The sequence below is a fragment of the Aquila chrysaetos genome, chromosome 5 (assembly GCF_900496995.4).
Source record: "Aquila chrysaetos chrysaetos chromosome 5, bAquChr1.4, whole genome shotgun sequence".
Classification (NCBI taxonomy): domain Eukaryota; kingdom Metazoa; phylum Chordata; class Aves; order Accipitriformes; family Accipitridae; genus Aquila; species Aquila chrysaetos.
Window position 1 is genome coordinate 61,353,938 of NC_044008.1, and position 20,135 is coordinate 61,374,072.

The window sequence follows — 20,135 nt, forward strand, 5'->3', positions numbered from 1 at the left end:
CTCTGAAATGGCAACTGATCTCTGAATCCAGATATGTTGTACTGCATTATAGACCTCTCCACAGCCCGTTTCATTGAGACCTCTGTTCAAATGAATGGGTTTAACTTCATGCTTTGCATGCAAGCAGCAGTATGTAATTGCAGGTTTACTCATAATTGCATGGCTTCTGGAATATATTTTAGTGTTCGTTATTCATGCAGTTGTTTGTTGTAGAGAAAATAAGATTAATTTATATTCCAGTAATACTTCAAGTATATGTTTTTATACAACAGTATAAAGGTGGAACCTGTAGGGAGCCCTCAAATACTGCAAAGCTTGCCTTAAGATCCCAGGCCTTGGTCTCATTGCTGGGGTAATGAGGATCCCAGCCTATCCATAAGCAGCTGCAGCAAAGGCAGAGCGGACTTAATTCCAGTGTAATCTCACTGGTTTGGCAGGCTTTCACGAGGGGTGATTTTTGCCCTAATAAACCAGTTGCAAAAGCTGGGTTCCCAAACCATAACAGCATACTGGAAAATTTGCAAGATTCAAGGCTGCTGAAAGATAATGTACATCTGCTTTCACCAGCTATTATTTCTTTAAAAATCTTTTTTCTTTCCCTCTATATACAGCTGTGCCCATATACAGGAACAAGAGGCGGGTGACTCTCAGCAGCTGGAACTTTAGTACAAGACCACTTAAGACTTCATCTGTGAAAGCAAACCTTGCGTTCATGAACCCTCTCACTGTTCTCCTTTGGAAAAATTACTCTTTTTTAAACACAGACTGTGCCCACTGGTGGCATGCCCTGGCTGGTGGCCCAGAGCGCTCTACACTGGGGCTCCCTCTAAGCTAGGGTGTATCTGGGACACTGCTGATGGACAGACAGATAACCTGCAGAGGCTGTGCAGACAGTGTTGTGTGCATACCCAGTGCAGGTGGGCTAATTGCACATGCAGCTGGCTAATTGGGCAGGCGGATTTCCCTGTGTGGCTGGGGCGAGTGTGCCCCAAGGGGCACTGCTGTGCAGGGCTCTGCTGGGGTTTGCTTTTGGGCAGAGGACGCTTGCTGCAGCCTCCTCGCTGCTGGAGCCTGGCCCTTGCGCAGGTCTGACCCTGCTCCATCTGACCCTGCTCCGACTGCTCTGGTGTCCTGGGAATTTGTGGTTCTTGCCTCCAGCCCCCAAGGGACAGCGAGCTCACTGCTGTTCTCCACGCATTGCAGTATCTGATCACTGCAGTCTCTTCAGTCTGTGCCGATTAGAAATCTAGGATGCAATTTGTGGGGTTGGTGTCTCTCCTGTCTGCCCATTGCAGACTCTTTTTAAGGCTGAAGCGTTAATTATCAGAGGGCTGAACTTTACTTTCCAAGGGGATCCCACCCTGTGTTCAGAGGCAGGTGTGGGACCTGGCAGTGGTGCAGACCTTGGAGTGATGGAGCAGCTCAGAGCCTGCACCCTCCTCTCTGCACATAGCTGGGCTGCAGGACGGGGATGTGTGTTTGACAAGTTCCCTGCTTCTGCAGTACCTGAGATCTGGGAAATGAGGACGCCCTGGGATGCTCAGAATGAAGTTCTTGTGCTGTAGTTGTTACTTTGAGGACGTTTCTCAGGACTGTGGTGTCTGGCATCGTATAAATGTCAAACGGGGGAAGGAGATGAGCACGTGTCTGTGAGTCTGGAGTGTCCCTGTTGCATGGCTGAAGGTGCTGCGGGGCTGGCGGGGAGCAGCATTCAGGAGCACAGGCCCTTGTACCTATCGAAAGGAGCTGTTGGGGATGGTGCTTTGAAAGCTGACAGAGGCTTCAGCTGCCTGCTGCCCCCAGATTGACTGCCCTGGGTTGGTGAAAATTCATTATCAACTGTTGGCACCTCTGTTGCCCTCTGCTCTGCAGATCCCAGCTGGGAGAGAGTTTAATTCAGAAAAACATCCTTTGGGGACGGATCAGATATCTCATTTGTGGAGGCATCTAGAATACAGCCATGCTGGAAAGTTTCTCAGATGCTTGTGCTCGTCTCTGCCTAAAGGAGAGGTTTTTCTTTTGTGTTTCTCTTTGTTAGGTCTCCTGTGTTCTCCTTTCTTGCATCTCTTAAATAGTTGCCGCAGAGCTACTTTGTCAGAGCTGAGTCACCATTTAGTGGTTTCTTTCCTTCACACCTTCCCATGCTCTGGAGAAACTCGGCAACAACTCTGAACTTTCCCACAAGCCGTTCTGTCTTACGGAACATGTTAAGGTTGTTGAAGCCTCTGATGGAAGGACTTTTCCTCTTTAATAATAGATGCACAGCCTTGCTGAGGTGTTGGGTGTGCTGTCTTGCTCTCCCTAACTGGCAAAGCAGGTGAAGGTGGAAGTGTGCCTGGCTGGGGGAGCTGATGGGGCTGAGGCACTACACCTGTGCTGTCATAGGAGACCTAGGGCTAAATGAGTGCCTTTTCAGAGATAATGCCAGAGGTGGCATTTGAACTTGGTGGCAGCTGAGATAAAGTATCAGCCAGCAGCAGTAGCAGGGAAGCTGGAAAAAGCAGATTTCTGCAGCATGTGGGGCAGGAGACCTGTGCTGGCAGAAGGTTGGTGCCCTTTGGTGTGGCGTGGCGGGAGCAGAGCAATCCAGTGCCCACTGCCAAGCAGAGCCTCTGCCTGCAGCGATGGGCAAGGATATGCTTCATCACCATCACATTGCAGAGGAAGGAAAATAGTTTCAAATGAAAGCTCTGTGGCGGTGGGGAGCTGTGCCGACCCCAGTGGTGCTGGGGCTGTACTGGCAGCAGTCCTGGCTCGGCTGTGTAAAGGGAAGACTCTTCCTCAGAGCCTAGTCTTTTGTCAACTTTGAGATAATTGGATCTGATAGTGCAGGCATGATGACTTCATTTCTGTAATTATTTTTATTTCTTCTGCAGGCCTGTGTTTTAAAATAAACTGAAGAGCCAATGCATTGAGTTACATCTTCATCTCCTTTATTTAATTTTACTTAAAGGACTGGATGTTCAGTTACTCCTCAATGCCAGGGTTACCCAGCTTTGTTTGCTTTCCCCCCCCTCCAGATTATTGGGGTGGGCTCAGATATTGCCACATAAGGCTATAGCAAGGATTTTTAAACTTAGGCTTTGGTCTGAGGGATGGGAAATCTTCCTGCAGAAGCTGGGACCCCATTGTGATGTTGGGAGGATGGACAGTACTTATAGGTAGGACTTCTTAGGCTTGTGACCCAATTTTGGTTTCCCTTGACAAGATAAAACCTACTGGCAAGCTCCCTCCTGCTTCCGCTCCATTGCACAGTGTTCTCCAGCTGCGCTTGCCTCTCGTGCGCATCCTGGTTCTCCATGTGCTCACCCACTGTTGAGGCTCGCCTGCCCTTGCTGGGCTCCCATCTCATGCCAAAGGCTTTCTGAAGGAAACATTCATTTCATGGGTGTCTGAACTGGCTTCTGTAAAATGTGTGCCCTGTGGTATACAGAGGGAGAGCAGCTCTGCACGGCACAGAATGAAAAAAATTTGTATTTAGTGTTGAGCTGTTGCTAGCAGAGTAATCTAGTGTTTCATGTTTGGATATTCAGCTTGCATTAGCTTCAATCAAGCACTCGATCGGAAGTCTCCTTCCATTAAGTCGTGCAATTTTCATCCGCTGATCTGGGCTGTGGTAAAGCTTATGCAGCCATCTGGGCTTAAAACAATGACTTTCCACATCAACATGAGTAATCCTCCTGCCTGACATCATTTAATCAGTATTTTGTCTGAATGCATTGTAAATGCACTGGGCCATGGGTGGAGTTTGGGTTCCAAAGCTGCTTCTGCTGCAAAGGGCAAACGCCCTGTGTCCGAGCATGGGGGTCTGCGGTGCAGAGGGCTGTGGCGAGAGCCTGTGTGCTGTGCTCGGGAAGCTGGGGCCAGGTGTGCAGCGGGGTGCTGAGGTCCCCATGCGATGGAGGTGCTCAGGGCGGGTGTCCCTGGGACCCCTGTGCCCGAGGGGATCCCTCCTGTAAACTGCTGCTGTCAGTGGAGATCTGTCCTAAAATTCAGGTTGTGTACAAACTCAGCTGCTTCTGAGCCCATGGGAGAGCCATGGGCAATGTTTCTGTGGATTATTTTTATCTCTAAATATGAAATTCTCTCTAAGCAGCATTTAAAACTAATGTCATTGCCCTGGCAGCGGTGGCTGTCCAGGACACTGACGTGAACATGGAAAATGTGGCTTCTGGCAAGAGAATTCAGACCGTTTCTTTTAATGTCTATGATTTTTAGTATTGCCAGGAGTTGATTTTTTTAAAAAGTGATAAAGTAATTTGTTTAAACTTGTTGGAATCTGTTTAATGAACTGGCCAAGCTCAAAGGGGATGATTATGCTCTGCTCAGCTGTAATTCCCACGTTCTTTCATCAAGCAAAAATATACGGACCACTCCAGAGCATGCGCCCTGCTCCGAGCCCTGCTCTGTGCCTCCTGCCCATGCATGCTCCAGGGGGGCTGCATTTCAGTACTGAGGAAAACATCCCCATGGGACCACAGCCTGCCTGTGGGACTGTGTTAAGCCCATCTCCAAATACTCCCTGGCAGTAAATCATCAGCAGGTGACTCGCAGAGCTGGGGTCTCCTTGCGAAAGGGAGCAGGAATGCACCCACCCAAGCTGCAGCACAGCCTGCACCTGGCTGCGGGGCCCTGGCTGTGCTTGTCTTGGTGACACATTTAATTGGTGGTTTTAAAAATCCACTTCCTTATTTAAAAGAGGTGTGGGGTTGTGAGAGTGGTGGCTGCCCTGGGTGCAGGTGGAGGTCATGGTGCTCTGCCAGGTTCACGCTCCCGTCCCTCGTGCTGGCAGGACCTGGTTTCTCACTTATTCCCCCCAGAATCGGCTCAGACGGGCCCTGTCAAGGCAGGACATGGGCTTTGCAGTGCAGCCTGCAGTTTGTGTCAAAAGAATCACCCCAATTTATGCAGTGAAGGTTCAAATGGCACCTCTGTCAACCTGCTGTCATGTTTTTAGCCAGGCAATAAAGCATGGCAGTAATTAGGAAGGATGACCTCGCCCCACTTAGTGTAATGAGGTGGCTGCTCAGCTCAGCCCGCTCAGGGCATCCTGCTCCGGGCAGCCCTGCTGCGTACCCGTGTGCCTCTTTGTTCCCCTCCTGCCAAGGGAGAGGTGGGAGCCGACCGCTCACCGGGCACTGGTCCTGCTGCCTGCACCTCTGGCTCTGCACTGTGGCATCCAAAATTTCCCACTTGTCCCATTTCCAGAGCACCTGCCTGGCAGTGTGGGCACTGCCCAAGTACATCCCGATCCGTGCTATGGCCAGGCCAGGGTCTCTGTCTGGTTTCTCCAGGGATCGGCTCCCCTCCCTGGAGCATTCCCAGGGATTGCCCCCAGCATTCACCAGTGATCTGGGGAGCAGGAACAGATTTGGATTTCAATTTAAAATTAAAATCTCAGTGACTGTTAAAACACTTCTGTTCCCATCCCATGCTGGCAGCATGCTTCCCTGGCCCCCTATGGCCCTCCTGCCTGCAGGAGGAGTGCTTTTTCAGAGGGTGAGCTGCAGTGGCTTGATTTGGATGTGCTCGTATGAGAACTGGTACCCAAAAGCACTGGCACCTGCGGGCTGGGCCCGGCCTGCTGGCTCGGTGTTGCAAAGATGGCATCTTTAATTTGCATATAAATGGATAGGCAGCCGACCATGCTGTGCTGGGAACAGTCATTGCCCATTGCCGGAGCCTCCCGCTCTGTGGGCAGGGAAGGGGCATGGGAGCCATGTTGCCAGAATCCCCTTAGGCCCCTGGAAAGGGTGTTGCACCCCTGGGAGGCTCAGCCTTTGGGGTGCACGTGTGGTGGGACAGGGCTCCTGCACAGCCTCTGAGACAGGATTTTACATATTGCTCATAGGTACCATGTAAAATGAGGGAATTAAATTATAAGAGGTTTTGTAATTTTAGTAACTAAAGGTTATGCAGAAATGTCAGAGCCACAGCTGGTGGGTCCCAGGTCCCCACATGCCTCTCCCTGCTGCCTGCGGCAGGCAGGAGCCTGGGACCTGGCATTTCTGAGGCTGTGCCTGTTTGCAACCTTGGCAAAGTCATTTCATGCTGCAGTTCTCCAAGGCACCTGCTGGGTTTGAGTGCTTGGGTTTTTGGGTGCGATGGAAGATGCTGGAGCTGACTTCTCTGCGGGGCCAAGAGCCTGGGGGGACCCAGCCCTGCAGAGCAGCTTGGCCAGGCACCTCTGCATGTGAGCAGCCGTGGGTTTTGGAGACTTTGTCACTCACTTCCCTGCTTTTATGGAAAGCTGATGCTTCTCCAGATATTGGGAAGCTGAACCTTTACAGAGCCCAGACTGCCCCCGGAGCTGCTCGGACCCCCGGTGCTCACTCACCGCCCACACTGGATTTGGAAGGGGTCAGTGAGGAGGGTTTGAAATGGGCTTCACGGGGCTCCGGAGCACCAGGTGCTTGTGGCTTTACACTTCTCAGGTTGTGGGCTTGTCACGCTGGCGGTTTATCCAGTAGACGTGGTAGTGCCTTTGGTTCCTCCCTGGCTGCGTGGCTGTGACAATGGGTGGGTTTGGCACAGGTTGTGGGGGAGGCCTGGTCGGTTCCCCCTCCCTCGGGATGCTCCTGTTTCTTCTCTGTTGTGCAAATGCAGCAGTAACATTCCTGTAAAGCCTCAGACCGCCTGTCTGACTGCTTCTCATCTCTAGAGTGATGCTTTGTCAAACATTTTTTTGTTGAGTGGAGCTAAGAATCCTTTATTCTGTCTTTTTTGATATGGAAAGTAAACAAGTTAACGTGAAGGCATCTTTCTGCGGGCATTTGGGTTTTAGTATGCAGTGAGGCTGGGCCTCTGTTCCATCTCTGCCACCCTCTGATGCTGGGCCGGTGTTCAGCGCTGGGGGGGTGCTGTGTGTGGTGCTGCCGTATGCAAGCATACAGAGCAATGAAAGCAATGCACTGCCTGCGATGTTGGCATGGATTAGATCACTTATTTTACAGAATGTAAGATGGGAAATGCTTTTGCTTTTAGAAATCTGGGCTGGTTTTGTGTGCTTTCTCGTGTGCGACCTCAGGTCCCTGCTCCCCCCATTTGCCTATCAGCGAGGGGTTGGGGGATTTGCAAAGAGGCTCTTGATTTCTTACCGGACTTATCCATATCTTTCCCCGTGCAGTTACAGGGGTGTTTCGCTGCGTGGGTGGAAGGGCCTGGGACAGGCGTTCAGAAGCCCTGGGTGGGCAGGGGACCGACTCAGCCCCGCAGGGCTGTTGCGCACCTCCTGCACGGCTTGGGGGGCTGGGGGGGACAAGCCATTAGTTTGTGCAATTCTCATCCCCTTGTCTCGGGTGCGGTAGAGCTTACACAGCCATCCAGGCTTAAAACAGTGTCTTTCTGAGTAATCCTGCCTGGCAGCAGGGGGAACAGCCCCAAGGTCTCTGCAACTGTCCTCTGCCAGGGAGTGTGATGTGGCCAAGGGAGTAAAATACCCCAGCGATCAGGACAGAACAGAGAAATAAGGTCACTTGTTTCTGTTTAAAAAAAAAAAAAAATCTGCTTATGGCTTGCTGTGGATAACTGGATCCTGCCAGAGAACTTGGGAAATGGATGGAATGAGTTTTCTTTCCGCTTCCTCAAGAGTTTCCCATGAAGGATGGCACGTCCTTCCTGCAGATGTTAACTGCAGATCTTGCCTAAATCCATAGCTTTAAATATCAAACAAACTCCTTATCTGTGTTCGCAGTCTGCGTAGGAACTGATTATTTCTTTTCCCCAGCTGGGGTTTAAGCTGGGCTGTGTTTTGCTCCCTGCAGCGATGGCCTCTTGATGCCCAAGTGCCCTCCAGCTCCTCCACGCAATCCCAGCTGCGGTGAGGTGCTGTAGAGGGGAGGTGGGGGGAGACCCCAGAGGAGGTGGGCAGTAAAGCGGGGGGCTGGCACTGGGTGCAGCATCGCCTGCCGGGCACCCGCTCTGAGCTCGAAAGGGCCTGAAGTTCCCTGACGTGTTTTCTGCAAAATACCAACACGCTGTGTCCTGTGGGTGTTTTCAGGGGAAGATGTCAACCCGCATAACCATTCCCCAAATCACGTTACCAAGAGAATGTTTTTTTGCCCTCTCGGGTTAATCTGAAAAGGTCGTGTGTGACACTGGCATGTGACTGGAAGGACGGAGGCTTTTGGGGGGCTTTTCTTTAAAAATAGCAACAGCTGAGCAAAGCCCTGCTCCCTCGCAGCTGGAAACGTCCCACCGGTGCCGTGAGAGCTTTGTGCCGAGCCCTTCTCTGGGCTTGTTCCTCCACGGCAGTGTGCTGTACACGTTGCTCTAGCAGGGTGCTGGCTGTGCCGGCCAGGGGCGATTGCCCCCCACCGCGGTGGGGCTGCGGGCTCCCGGTGGTCTGTGGGGAGCAAGCATGTTCAGCAGGACAGCATTTTGCAGACCCCTGTGCCTACAGCTTGTCCCCAGGGCAGAGCTGCCAGCCCTTCCCGGTACGGGGACAGGGAGCAGAGGGAGGGTACGGGGGCTGTGCAGCCCCTGCAAGACCCCCGGGGGCTCCTCCGGAGCTGAAGGGTGGCCCACACGATGCTGCGGGGCTGCCTGGGCGTCCCCGTGTACCCCTGGGGAGGGGACGGCGGCAGCCTCTGCCTGCTGAAGAGCTGCTGGGAAGTGCCACGTTGCTGACGCTCGGCATCTCCACGGGGTTGGTGTCCTAGGCCTGCCAAGAGCCTGCGGCGGTGCAGGGCGGTGCCGTGAGCCAGCCCTGACCAGCCTCTCCCAGGCAGTCGCGGTGCATTTTCCTGGGAGCCTTTTGCCTGCAGAAGTCTGTTATCTCTGAGCACCTTTCTCCTGGTGCATGTCCTTGCACGGCCTGGCTTTGGGCCGGGGTAAGTGTAGAGGGGTTGGCAATTAATGGCCACGGTTCATCAAGGAGGAGCACTGCTTTCTTCCCAGCAAGGTGGGAAAGTCCAGGTCATCTTCAAAGGCTTTGATTTACAGAAGAAAGCAGGGTGAGATGGAGAGTCAGTGTGAAGGGTCAACATTCATTTCAGCAAAAGCTTTTGTTGGGTCCCAGGTGAAACCAGAAATTTGCATTTAAATGAATATGTATTTTGAGATGTTAAACCCACAGGCAAAATAAAGGCCTTGCTGAGATGACAAATAGATCGCTTCTCATGCTTGTTCCTGATATTACGCCAGCTAGCCTTTAGAAATAAAACCACGTCAGCTAAAGCAGTTTTTCTTACTTTTCTTTTCTGAAAACCACAGCCTACTGTAAATACCTGATGTGGACCTGAGCTACTGAAACCTTAAATGATAAAAGGAAAGGATTGGTGGATTTGCAGGGTCTGTGTGTGATGTGCAGGAGAGCGATCTCAGAGCCATTCTGCAGTTCCAGGCCAGCTTCTCTTTCATCGTAAAGTCCTAATGAAGAGAGAGAAAAATCTGCTTAGAGAGGAGGGAAAAAACAAGGCAGCTCTGGGTGACCTGGGAAGCAAAGTGGGGCTTTGGGAATTTTTTTCAAGCCCTTGGTGCAGCCCAAAGCCCCGTCCGTGGGCAGGCTGAGGGCTGAGCCCAGGGCTCCAGCCCCTAGACCCCACGGTGGAGCGAGTGGCACTGGCACGTGTGGGGTACGGCTGGGACGGCCACTCATCGGGGCTTGGACTGTGGCAAGCAGCAGCCTTGGCCCTCGGTCTCTGACGCCACAAGCTGCCGGCAGCAGGAGTCCTGCACGGCATCTTCTGTGTCAGGTCGGCACTTTTGATTCCCGGTTGGAGCTGGGTCGGTGTCAGGCGGTGCTTTGGAGTGCCTGGGGAGATGAGAGCTGCCCTGCCGTCTGCCGCGGCATTGCTCCCTGCAGGAGCTGCAGCGTTCGCCCAGCCACGTCTGCCGAGGTGGCGCGGCAAAGGGCTGCCGGGGCCGCTGGCTGGGCTTTGCAAGGGGAGGCAGCGGGCAGTGGTCCCGCGCAAACCAGAGCGGGTCTTCGGAGGAATGGGCACCATAAAATAAACGGTTGCGGGGCTCTGCTGCCATTATGGGTTCTCATCCGAATGTGTTTTTGTCTCAGGCTTCTGATGAATAAAACAAGGGCTCTTTGCTGCACTCTGAAGTCGACACCCAGCTGCTCAACAAGCTTGTAAAGCATTTAGTCGAGGAGCAGAGCTGTGATCAAACGTGCCTGCCGTCTCTGCTCGCACGCTTCCCGACCCAGGGCTGACAGCTGGCAAGACTCAGCTCCCTGCCTGGCAGAGGCGATGCTGCGCTGCCTGCGCCGCTGCCTGCCTGTGCTGGAGCCCCTGTCTGCTTCTATTGGCCATGGCTTCAGGGGAAAAGAAGCCGGTGCTGGTGCCGCTTCCCTTGAAGAGGTCTTGCTTCGTGCATGCTGCCGGACGGTGCTGCCCACCCTTGCCAGCTGCCACGGAGGGGCCGGCCGGTCTGTGTGCCGTGGGGCCGGCTGCGCTGCTGCATCCCTGCGGGGACGTGGCCCTCGGTCTTTCGGAGGTGACTCTGGGGGCAGATTCCCCTTCCAAAGGTCTCTGTCCTTTGTCTTTTTTATATCCCAGTGCTGTCCAGCAGCATCTGCCTGAGCTCCCCCCTTGGCCAAGCCATCCTTGTTGGTGGCGATGAGGACACTGGCAGTGGGATGCAGGTTGAGCGTGTTTGCTTCTGCCCATCTGAATCCCCCCAAACTGTGCTCACTGAGCAAAGCATCCCTCGCTCAGGGAAGGGGAGAGGGGAGCAGGCAGTAGCACGGCTCCTGGTGCTGCTTCCCCAGTGCCTGCAGCATGCTGGCTTGGTGAGGGGCTGTCCCAGAGCAGACTGATGCTGGCACAGCCTTCGCTCAGCCCCCTTTTTGGAAAGAGGGCTCACAGCAGCATGTTCCCTCAATTTATGCTTTTCTAGCCCCATGAGAGGCTGCTCTCACCAAGGATGGACTCTAAAAGAGATTGCAGGTACTCTTTGCGCAGTACCCAGCGTGTTATCTGAGGTTTATTCCACAGTATTATTGGTAAAATAACATTGTCATCGTGGAGATTTACATCACGCAGTGCTTGTGTCTGTATCTCATTTTCTGCTGAAGGCAGCATCAGATTTATTGGAAAGTTTCCGCTGTCTGCCCCTCTATTAGTGTGGATCGTTTACACCTTAAAATGGCTCTCCTCCCTCTCCCTAGGAAATCACCTTTTGGGAGGATTAACAATCTTGCAGTCAAGTGATAGCAGTGGTTATAAAAAAAAAGTCGTCTTTGTTAATATTCAGTGAGCAATGCGGTGTCTCTGAGGACAAAGATCTTCCCATCGCTGGGTAAATCAGAGTTCATTATCATGTTAATCTGACTGATTACAGTCTCCCAAAAGGATTCCACATATGGTTTTTTCTGTAACACAAATAAGATCTGTTTTGCCTTAATCACAAGGCTTGCTCATGTCGCTTCCTTTCCTGACGATCTTTAGGTGCATCTTGAGGTGCAATTCAGGGAGATTTAAATATTAATTGCTTTTGAACCTGCTCTTAGTTTCGTTTCTGAATTGGGGTTTTGAACTTCTACCTTGTGCTTGGATTCAGGATTTGCTCTTATTTTTTGTTGTTTTATTTTGGTTCTGTTTTTAAGTCCGTAGGAGCATGAGCTGTACTCCCTTCCCTTCATCCAGGACACTGTGCAGGTGAACGTCTTATTTGGGAAATAACTGGGGGGGAAGCTGTAAACCTTGGCATTGGTCTCAGTGGAGGAGTGGGGTACACGTCTGGCTCATGGGTTTTATTTGCTTACTCACAGGTCTTACAGATGCTGCTGGCCCAGGGCTTTAGTCTAACATCTCACACCAAATTATTTCAGCGGCTTACACAACACGATAGCAAGGGTTTGGGGACACTTGTGGAGTGCAAACAAATTAAACAGCTCGTTCCATCTTCCTGGGCACACTGGGATGCTCGGGCTTGTCTGCAGCAACATCCCTGGGACATGATGCTCAGAGGGGAGCGTGAAGGAAGAGCTCGGCTGGACTGTGGCTTCACTAGGTGTTTCGGTAACGCTCGCCCCGTGTTTCTTCCAACGCCTTGCTTTGCTTTCATGAAAAGTAAATTTTTTATGAACCATTTATACTTCTCTTTCTTTTCTCCCATGAGCTTTTTGCTGCATTCAGTTGCTGGAAGAGAAGCAAGCTTCTCCGCAGGAATGTTGCCAAGAAAACCGGAGGTGCCTGGGTTTCTGGTTGTGGGTAGCGCACATGGATTTTTATTTTTGTTGTTTGTTTTATTTTATTTTTCATCGGCTACGTGTGCAGTAGCATTGACCACAAAGTGCAGAGCTCATTCCCGCGAGGTCTGGAAGACGATGCTGCTTTGAAAGGGAGATTCCCTGCGGGAAATCCTTGCAAATCCCAGTCCCTCTGCCCTTGCCTCGGGGCTGCCTCACGCCTGGCGTCCCAAGGGGCTTTCACAGCACCTTTGCACCTCTTTGAGGGTTCCAGGGGTGTAAAGGAGAGGGTGCTGCTTAGCACAGCCGATATGATTGCTGTCCGTCCTTTCTTCTGCAAGCTGCTTCTTAGTTTGGCAAGGTCTGACCCAGCTTTGCTGAAGTCGGAGGATGCGGAGCCAGAGCTGACAGTTCTGGGATCCTGTGGGAATACGGGGCTCGCAGCCAAGGAGCAGTTACCAGTTTGCACTGGTCCCAGAGCTACTCTACAGCCAGTGCGACTGCCAGGTACAAATGCAAAATTTCAGGTACAGCATTACTTGACACAAACCATGTGGTATCTAATACTGGTTTGCAGATCAGAGGTCACCGAGACTTCAGTTGTTCCTTGTCTGAGTTTGGAAGTGCAGCCGTCCTGTTCGCAGAAGCAAACCCGAGCAGCTCTGCCCTTTGCTGGGTCATGCAGCCATTGCAAGTGAAGCTGTTGCTAAAGCATTTTTAGTTCCTAGACTTCCATGAAAACTCTTTCTTGTATGCAGCAAACAGGGCTTACTTTCTGACAAGGCAGTATTCCTCATCAGATGATTACTATGAACGTGTTTATCAGCCTCTAAATAATACATACCAGAATTAGTTGCACCAAGAATCTTTTGCGTGCTAATGGAAAAAGACTGCCAATTTAAACAAGAGCACACATGGAGCCACTCCAAGATTGCATGAATGAAAAAAGTGAGTTTGAGTTATCGGAAAAACCAATTTGGTTTTATGGAGAGAGGTTTTCAATGCCTCTAAATTATAGACTTATAAATTCTAAATTTAATTCATAAAAGTTACATGGTAGCACTAAGTAGCAAAATGTAAGGTGACATGTCATCAGTCACTGGGACTTAATGTATGGATTGCTCAAGAGCTGTGTTCAGGGCTGAAGGGTGCTTTGTGCATCCTCTTGAAGGCTCTGCGGCAGGACCTGAGCTGATGCCAGCGAGGATCTCGCTGCTCCAGGTCATGATTGGCAGATGGGGATGTCCTGCCTTGCACTGACTGATGTCGGGATGGATGGAGGAAATGATATTTCTGGTCATGAAAGAAATCACTAACTCAAAGCGATGCTGGGGCTCTAGGTTAACCCCCTGGTGTTCAGGGGAAACAAGGAAAAAACTATTTCTTGCCTTTAAATGAGTCAGAGCAGTAGATTCTTCACAAAATAAAATGTCAGTACCTCAGACTTTGCAGAACAGAATCTTTTTTTCTTACCCCCAACCGCTCATGTTCAGGTTTTCCATTGCCATGTTGACACCGTGATGCTATGAAGCCCTCGTAGATGAGTGTGGCTGCAGTGTCACCAGGCTCTGCGATGGCCACAGGAGTGTGGGAGCCCCAGCCCCACCTGATTTTGGTGGCAGCTTTGCATGAGAAAAGGCTGTGGCTCCAGGGTCCCTGGATTAAACCGCCGGTGAGCCCATGGACCAGTAGAAAGCCAAAACAGCTTCGTGAGGATGTCCCACGCGCTGAGTGTTTCACATGGTCTGAACTCTTCTGCTGCCATTTTTGCATTATTCTGAGGCAAAACAGTCCTTCCAGTGAGCCAGGCAGCCCGACTGAAACGTTAGCATCCAGCTTTTACCCTGCTCGGGCCTCCTGCTCTTTGCTGCAAGGGGACAGAAATTATTGTTCCCGTGGGCACTGCCCTGGCCAAGGCTTCTTCCTGCTCACCAGGTCCTCTGCGACCTGGGGCTGGGGAGGACAGCATGGGTCTCCGTGGGTTTCCCTGCCCGGTGGTGGCTGCATCATCCTGAACCTTGCTGCTAGACTGGGGTCCTGCCTCCTTCACACTCAGCTGTGAGTAACCTGTCCTCATCCTTTAATTTTCTAGATAAAATACTGTTCCTCTGCCCCGTCCCCAGCTGGGGGAAGGGATGCACCTAAAGCTGGTTTTAGGAAGATGCATGAGTAAAAGCAAAGATTTCCCAGAGGGTGGTTCTCTGCTTTTCAAATGAGCTGATGAGTGACTGGGAAGGCAAAGTCTGGAATTGCTGCCACTTCGTCTTGCCAGGACCTGAGGGGCTGAGGTTTGGTTCGGTTCTGATCTGGCACTTCCCGAAGAGCCTGGATGTGCTATATTAGTGTGTTGGGCTTCCCGGCAAGGTGAGATGCTGGTAAGATCCCCTGGTAATGGCTTCACACATGGACCCACTCGAGTCCTGTGTGGCTGCCCCAGGGACGCTGCAGAGGACTTGATGCTTTAATCAGACACTGCTGCAGTTTGCTGCCTATGCTGCCTTCAGCCATTATACCCAGCAGAGCTGGGTGGGATCCATCGAGTCACAAAAGACCCTATTTCCAGCAGAAGCACCCCCCAGTGACGCAAAGCAAGGGGAATGCAATTGCTTTAGAAAGTGGGCGCAGGAGAACTGCCCATCGTGGGTTTCAGCGGGTGCCGTGTGCACATCGGGAGCAGCAGCTTCAGGCGAGCGTGTGCCAGAGAAAAGCACCCAGCTCCCGCAGCCCTGAGTCCCGGGAGCAGCACCCCGACAGAGAGCTTGGGGTGAGCCAGCTGAATTCTCTGTCCTTTTAATAGAGCTTGTCCAGATCGTGCTAAAAATAAGTAGAAGTAACAATGGAGTTTTCATTTAAAAACTAAATACAGCTCCAAGACTCAGATGTCACAGGGGACGCAGAATGCCATTGCTCGGTATTAACTTACTTCCCTTGCATATAGTACCAACTCGGGGCTTTGGCAAAGAGAACGTTTCCCTGCTCTAGGTTTCCTTTGCAGAAATGAGGCTGCTTGAGATCTCAAGCACAGCTTGGATTTCTTCTGAAAAATTCACCACTACCTCTTGACATTGGTCTTTAAAGCTGGCTGTGAAATTGGCCCAAGCAGAAGTACAGCCCTTGTTGTGGGATCGTTGGGTAAGGTGATGCGGCGGTCCTGATGGAGGGGGTCCCACCGGGGGAGGGTCTCCTGTGCTCCTCCGCTGGCTGGTCCTTTCCTCACACACCCCTGGGTGACGTGCAGCTTTGTTGGCACCTCGCTGCTCACCTTGCCTGCTTTACCGCAGCCCATCTGGAAACTGCGAGTGACTGCAGTGCTTGTTAGGATTATTTTAAGAAATTACTTCTTCATTTCTCTTTAATTAATTTTTAAAAATCTCCTGTATTTAATCCATGATAAATATTTGAATGGTGTTAAACTCACCATTCTGGCAGAAACTCGTGCTGTGCTTGTTCTTAACTGTGACTGACTGAAGAATATTTTGCTGCGAGAAGAGCAAACAGATGGCCCTTTTGCCAGCACCGAGGCAGCAGGATTGGAGCCTGAAGAGGAGACATTTCTGATGGAACTGCTTGGCTTTATTTTATTTTGTGTAAAACACAGTAGCTGGTGGTCACTAGCAGCCCTGTCCGTGCTGCCCTGGGTCTTGTGTGTGCTGGCACTGACAGCCCTCGGCTCCCGCAGCTCCGGTGCCTCCATCCGTGCCTTTTCAAGGAGCCAGAGTGGGCAGGCACAAGGGAGCTGCTGTCCTGGGAGAGATGGGACTCAGCAGGAAGGTGCCTTTTGCCCAGCCAGGCTTTATCCCAGCACCCTGGAATCAGCGCTGGGGAGGACGGGGGACAGCCGTGCAGCATCGGTCTCACCGGGGTCTGCACTGCCTCTGCGGTGCAGAGGGTGCGGGGATGAGCCACCCTCACTGGGGATGCGGGATGGGGGAGGACAGCATTGCTTTCCCGTTTCTTTGCTCTGTATTCAGCAAGATCCTGCTCCAAGCTGAGAAAATGCCGGGGCTGTGGGGATTGTGCCTGGAGAGCTGCGGTGCAGGCGTCAGTACTGGGCTTTGTAAGGTTAGGGGAAAGTACAGAGCAAGTTTTCCAAAGCCCTTGGGAGTGCAGGGCGTCAGGAAAACTTCCTCATCAAATGACGAGATAAAACCTCACCAGATGCAGCAGTGAGGTATGGACAGGGTTACAGCCACGTTGGTTTACTTGCTGGGAAGCTGGTGTGTTCTACAGAGGTAAGTCCCCGATTATGCTGTAGGATTTAAAAATGTGCTGAACTGCTGTCCCACAGTGGATTCTTTCCTAAATGGGGACATAAGCAGAAATATCAGTGGCTGAAATTCAGTGATGGAGAGACATGAAGGACCTTTCGCATACGCCGGTATGTCAAAGGTTTTTAAAAACCTGTTTGTGGATTAAAACAAGGAATCGATAATCTGGAGTTTAAGGCTCCAAGAGCCACTTCATTAGTAACTTTCCTTTTCAAAACCTTTATGAACTTCTAGAGCAAACTCCCTGGATAAGTCTTGAAGACAGAAATTACTCTGTCAGCTAGGAAGAAGGATTACAGATAACAGGGAATTAATACTGAAATGCATATGCTATAAATATAACAGGATTACATTCAAGTGTTATGTAAAACCCCTTTTCCTTACTCTGAGTCTCCTCTGGTGGGCAAGGTAACCGTGGGCTCCGGCACCAAGTCTCCGGGGGCTGCAGCGTGCGGTGGAGCAGGTGGGAGTTGGGGCTATCGAGGCACTATTCTGCATTTCCCACTTTGCTTCTTGCTTGCAGCTGCCATTTGCTCATCAGGCGAGACTGCTTCTGTTACCGCCTTTGAAAGGGCTTTTTGTGTGTGTTTCATGGAGACCTGTTTGTTTGGCACATGTGAAAATGCCTGGTGGCCCAGGGCAGGGTGGGCTTGCTCAGGTCTGGGCAGCAGTGCATCCCCAGCACCTCGCTGTTGGGGGCCGGTGCTCCTCGTCATCCACGGGTCCCTGTTCCAGGTCCTCCCCAGCCATCTGGTTCTCCATGGCCTTTCATCCTTCTTTTCCCCCACACTGGGCCTGCCTTTGGAAGCCATCCACGGCATCCCCCCAAGAAAAATCATTCCCCTCTAGCCCTTACCCCTCCATCCGTTCCCAGTTGCTGTGGTGGGGCTGGCATCCCTGCGGCAGCTGGGCACCAGCCTGCGGCTCAGAGGTTTGGCTGGAAACACGCCTGTGCTCACCCCTCTCCTCCCTGCTGCACCGGGCTGCTCGTGCTCAGGCCTCATTCCGCACTGGGTCTTCTCAGAAACCAAGGGACCATTCCTGGGAACGGTCACTCGGCACTCTTCTGAAGTCCTAGCTTCACTGATGGCTCTGAGAGCGTCTTCCCAGGGGCTTTTTATGACGCTGAGGCTCCTTGGTGTTGTGAAGTCATTTCTGGAAACAGGGTGTAAGCTCCTGCCACAGCACATTCGAGCACAACAGCCTTTTGCTGAGGTCTTGCTGCCAGCCACGTTCTCCATGTGTTTGAGTCGGAGATGTCACGGGCAGGGTGGGTGACCCCACTCCTCCCCTCCCCGCAGTGGGCGCCCGGTGCCCTGCTTATGTGGATCAAGTGCATCAGCTGGTGCAATAGCAGCAAAATAGCCAATAATAATAAATTCTTTCTGTGGCAATGGAGCAGGGCACAGGGAGAGGGATGGGGGGACAGGGCAGGAGTTGCAGGAGGAAGATCTCAGCACCTGCACAGGAGCAGCGGACGGTGGGGGAGCTGCACGGTGCTCTGCCCTCCTGCCCCACTGGGGAGTGTGCTGTCCTCCTCGGGGACGCCCGGCTGACCTTGGTGGGGGACCCTCCGGGCCAGTGCTGAGGCTGCTCCTGTACCTCCACAGCCCCTTCTTGGGGGGGCCATCGGGAGAGAGGGGTCATTGCAGGTAACGCACCCCGTTAGAGCCTTGCAGGCTTGGACACTCTGCTCCAGGCGTAGTCATGGATTTCTGAGCTGCTTGTTCTCTGTCTGGAGATGAATATTCTCAGGCATGTTTTTGTCCATTTCCTCCTCATACCGCAGCTCAGATGAGACGCGGGCTTACCCTGAGGGCTAAGACAGCTCTGCTAGGAGAACTTCGCCCTGCCTGCAAAGTGAACAGTAACTTTGTCCGAGGGATAATAAATCCCAGGCTCATAGAGTAAAATGCCGAATTTTGAAAATGAAGCATTTAAACCACAATATTGCAATCAAATTGCTAGCGAAAATCTCTCATGTTGGTAGTGAAGCTGGTGGTTCTTTGATCTCTCCCAGCTCAGATGTTGCTGCCAAAGAGACTTAAGCTTAAACTTCACTTTGTAAAATAGACTTTTTTTGACAGTTTCCTTTAAAAAATAATCTTCTCCTAAGCTCAGGAAGCAGGGAGGAATGGCCAGCCCCACAATAAGATTTCCAAACCAAATAGCGCAGAAAGGAGCCGCTTTCAACTGCTGCTATTTCTTCTGTAAATCCTGTGCTTAATCCGGAGAGTGGCTGTGGGGTAATTCGTCATTTCAGCTCCAGAAGTGCAAACGTTGCAGTGCGGCTGGGGGTCCGGCAAGGTTGAGTTGGGGCTGGCGGTGGCCGGTGCTGCTCCGGGTGAGCAGAGTTTTTCTGCAGCCCTGGAGCTGGTCAGGCTCCCTCGAGCACAGGCTCGGCGTGCCGCCGCTTGCCGGATCCCGGCTGTGCCACGGCAGGAGAGCTGGAACACAAGTGGCGCTCTGCAAACGGCCGAACCGCAGCCGGCTGATGTGGGAGGTCAGCCCAGTAGGTTGCAAAGCCCTAGTGCCCCTCTTCAGCTCTGTTCCTGCTCCTCACCAGTTCTTTTTGGCCACATCCGTGGAGCAGAGCCAGCCCTCCCCAGGCACTGGGGCTTCGAGCCCGGTCAGACGGGCTGCTCGGGGCTCTGAACCCCCTTCCTGCCCTGAGCCGCTGGAGCCCTGGCTCGGTGCAGCTGCCTGGCACTGCCAGAGCCACGGTGCTGGGCGCAGCAGAGGAGAGGTGCCCACCAGTTTGTGTGGAAGGAAACACAAAATTATTACATGGGAGGGAAGAGGGAATCTTATTACGCAGTTTGGAGTGATCTGAGGTGGCTCTCAGGGGTGGTTGATTGGGCCAAGGTGCAGCAGAGCCATCACCGCTGCTCACCAGCTTTTCCCAGCCCACATCGAGTAGCTTTGAACTTGTCTGTGCCTCTGGGCATCCGACCTGCTCCTCTCCCCCTGTGCACTGGGAGATGCGGGATGCCTTGCAGCTTCTGCTGATGTATTTTCCTTTTTCCCCTGGCAGGAGGTAGAAGGGCCCCAGCCCCTCCGTTTTGCTCCCAGCCCCCCTGCAGCCTGTGGCCATGGGAATTGCTTCCCTGCCATGCAAGGCATGTATCATGGCTGCTTGAATAACGCAAACAATCCCCCGCTGCTTCTTTCGATCTGGAGCGAGTACACTTCCAGCATCCCCCCGTGACCACAGCTCATGCTCATCTGCCTTGCAAAGCCTTGACTGTGAAGTGAACACAGTGGTTGTGGAGTTCAGCTGCTCTCTGCAGCCCCTTGTGCTTTGCTGGGCTCCCCCCCACCATTGTCCCCTTCCTGGGGACCAGCCCCTTTACTGGCTGGGGCGGGACCTTCACAAGGAGCCCTGCAAAGCATGAGCCAGTCTGGTTTGGTGCTTCTGAAGTTTTGCAGTACGAGCACACCGAAGGAGACAGGAAGAGCTTGCCTGCTGAGGGATTTCTGAGATGTCCCGCACTGCGAGACTGCTGGGTGAGGCGATGGTGGAGTGAGTATGTGGTACCCAACCATCGCCTTCCCCTTGCAAGAAGCACATTTAAGGTTGGCTGATGGGGTTTTTCAGCAGACATGTCACTGTGCACAGGGCCATTGGCAGGACCTGGCTGGCTGGCGGCAGGCTGTGGGAAGGGGCCAGGCTGGTGAAGGGGCTGGTTGTGCTCAGCCTCGTTGTAGAAATTGGCCTTGCTCAT

At 52.4% G+C, this 20,135-nt stretch overlaps 1 protein-coding gene across 3 annotated transcripts in view; it reads left to right on the plus strand.

Annotated features, from left to right (window-relative positions):
- FRMD5 (FERM domain containing 5) overlaps nt 1-20,135 on the plus strand; it is a 118,513-nt gene that overhangs the window by 58,239 nt on the left and 40,139 nt on the right. The window contains exon 1 of one of the 3 annotated variants that reach the window (XM_030013880.2): nt 14,106-14,200. The exons of the other annotated variants lie outside the window; for them this stretch is intronic. The gene's annotated coding sequence lies outside the window, so the exon portion shown is untranslated. Of the gene's footprint in view, nt 1-14,105; nt 14,201-20,135 lie in introns of those variants that run through there. 3 annotated transcript variants of the gene reach the window in all.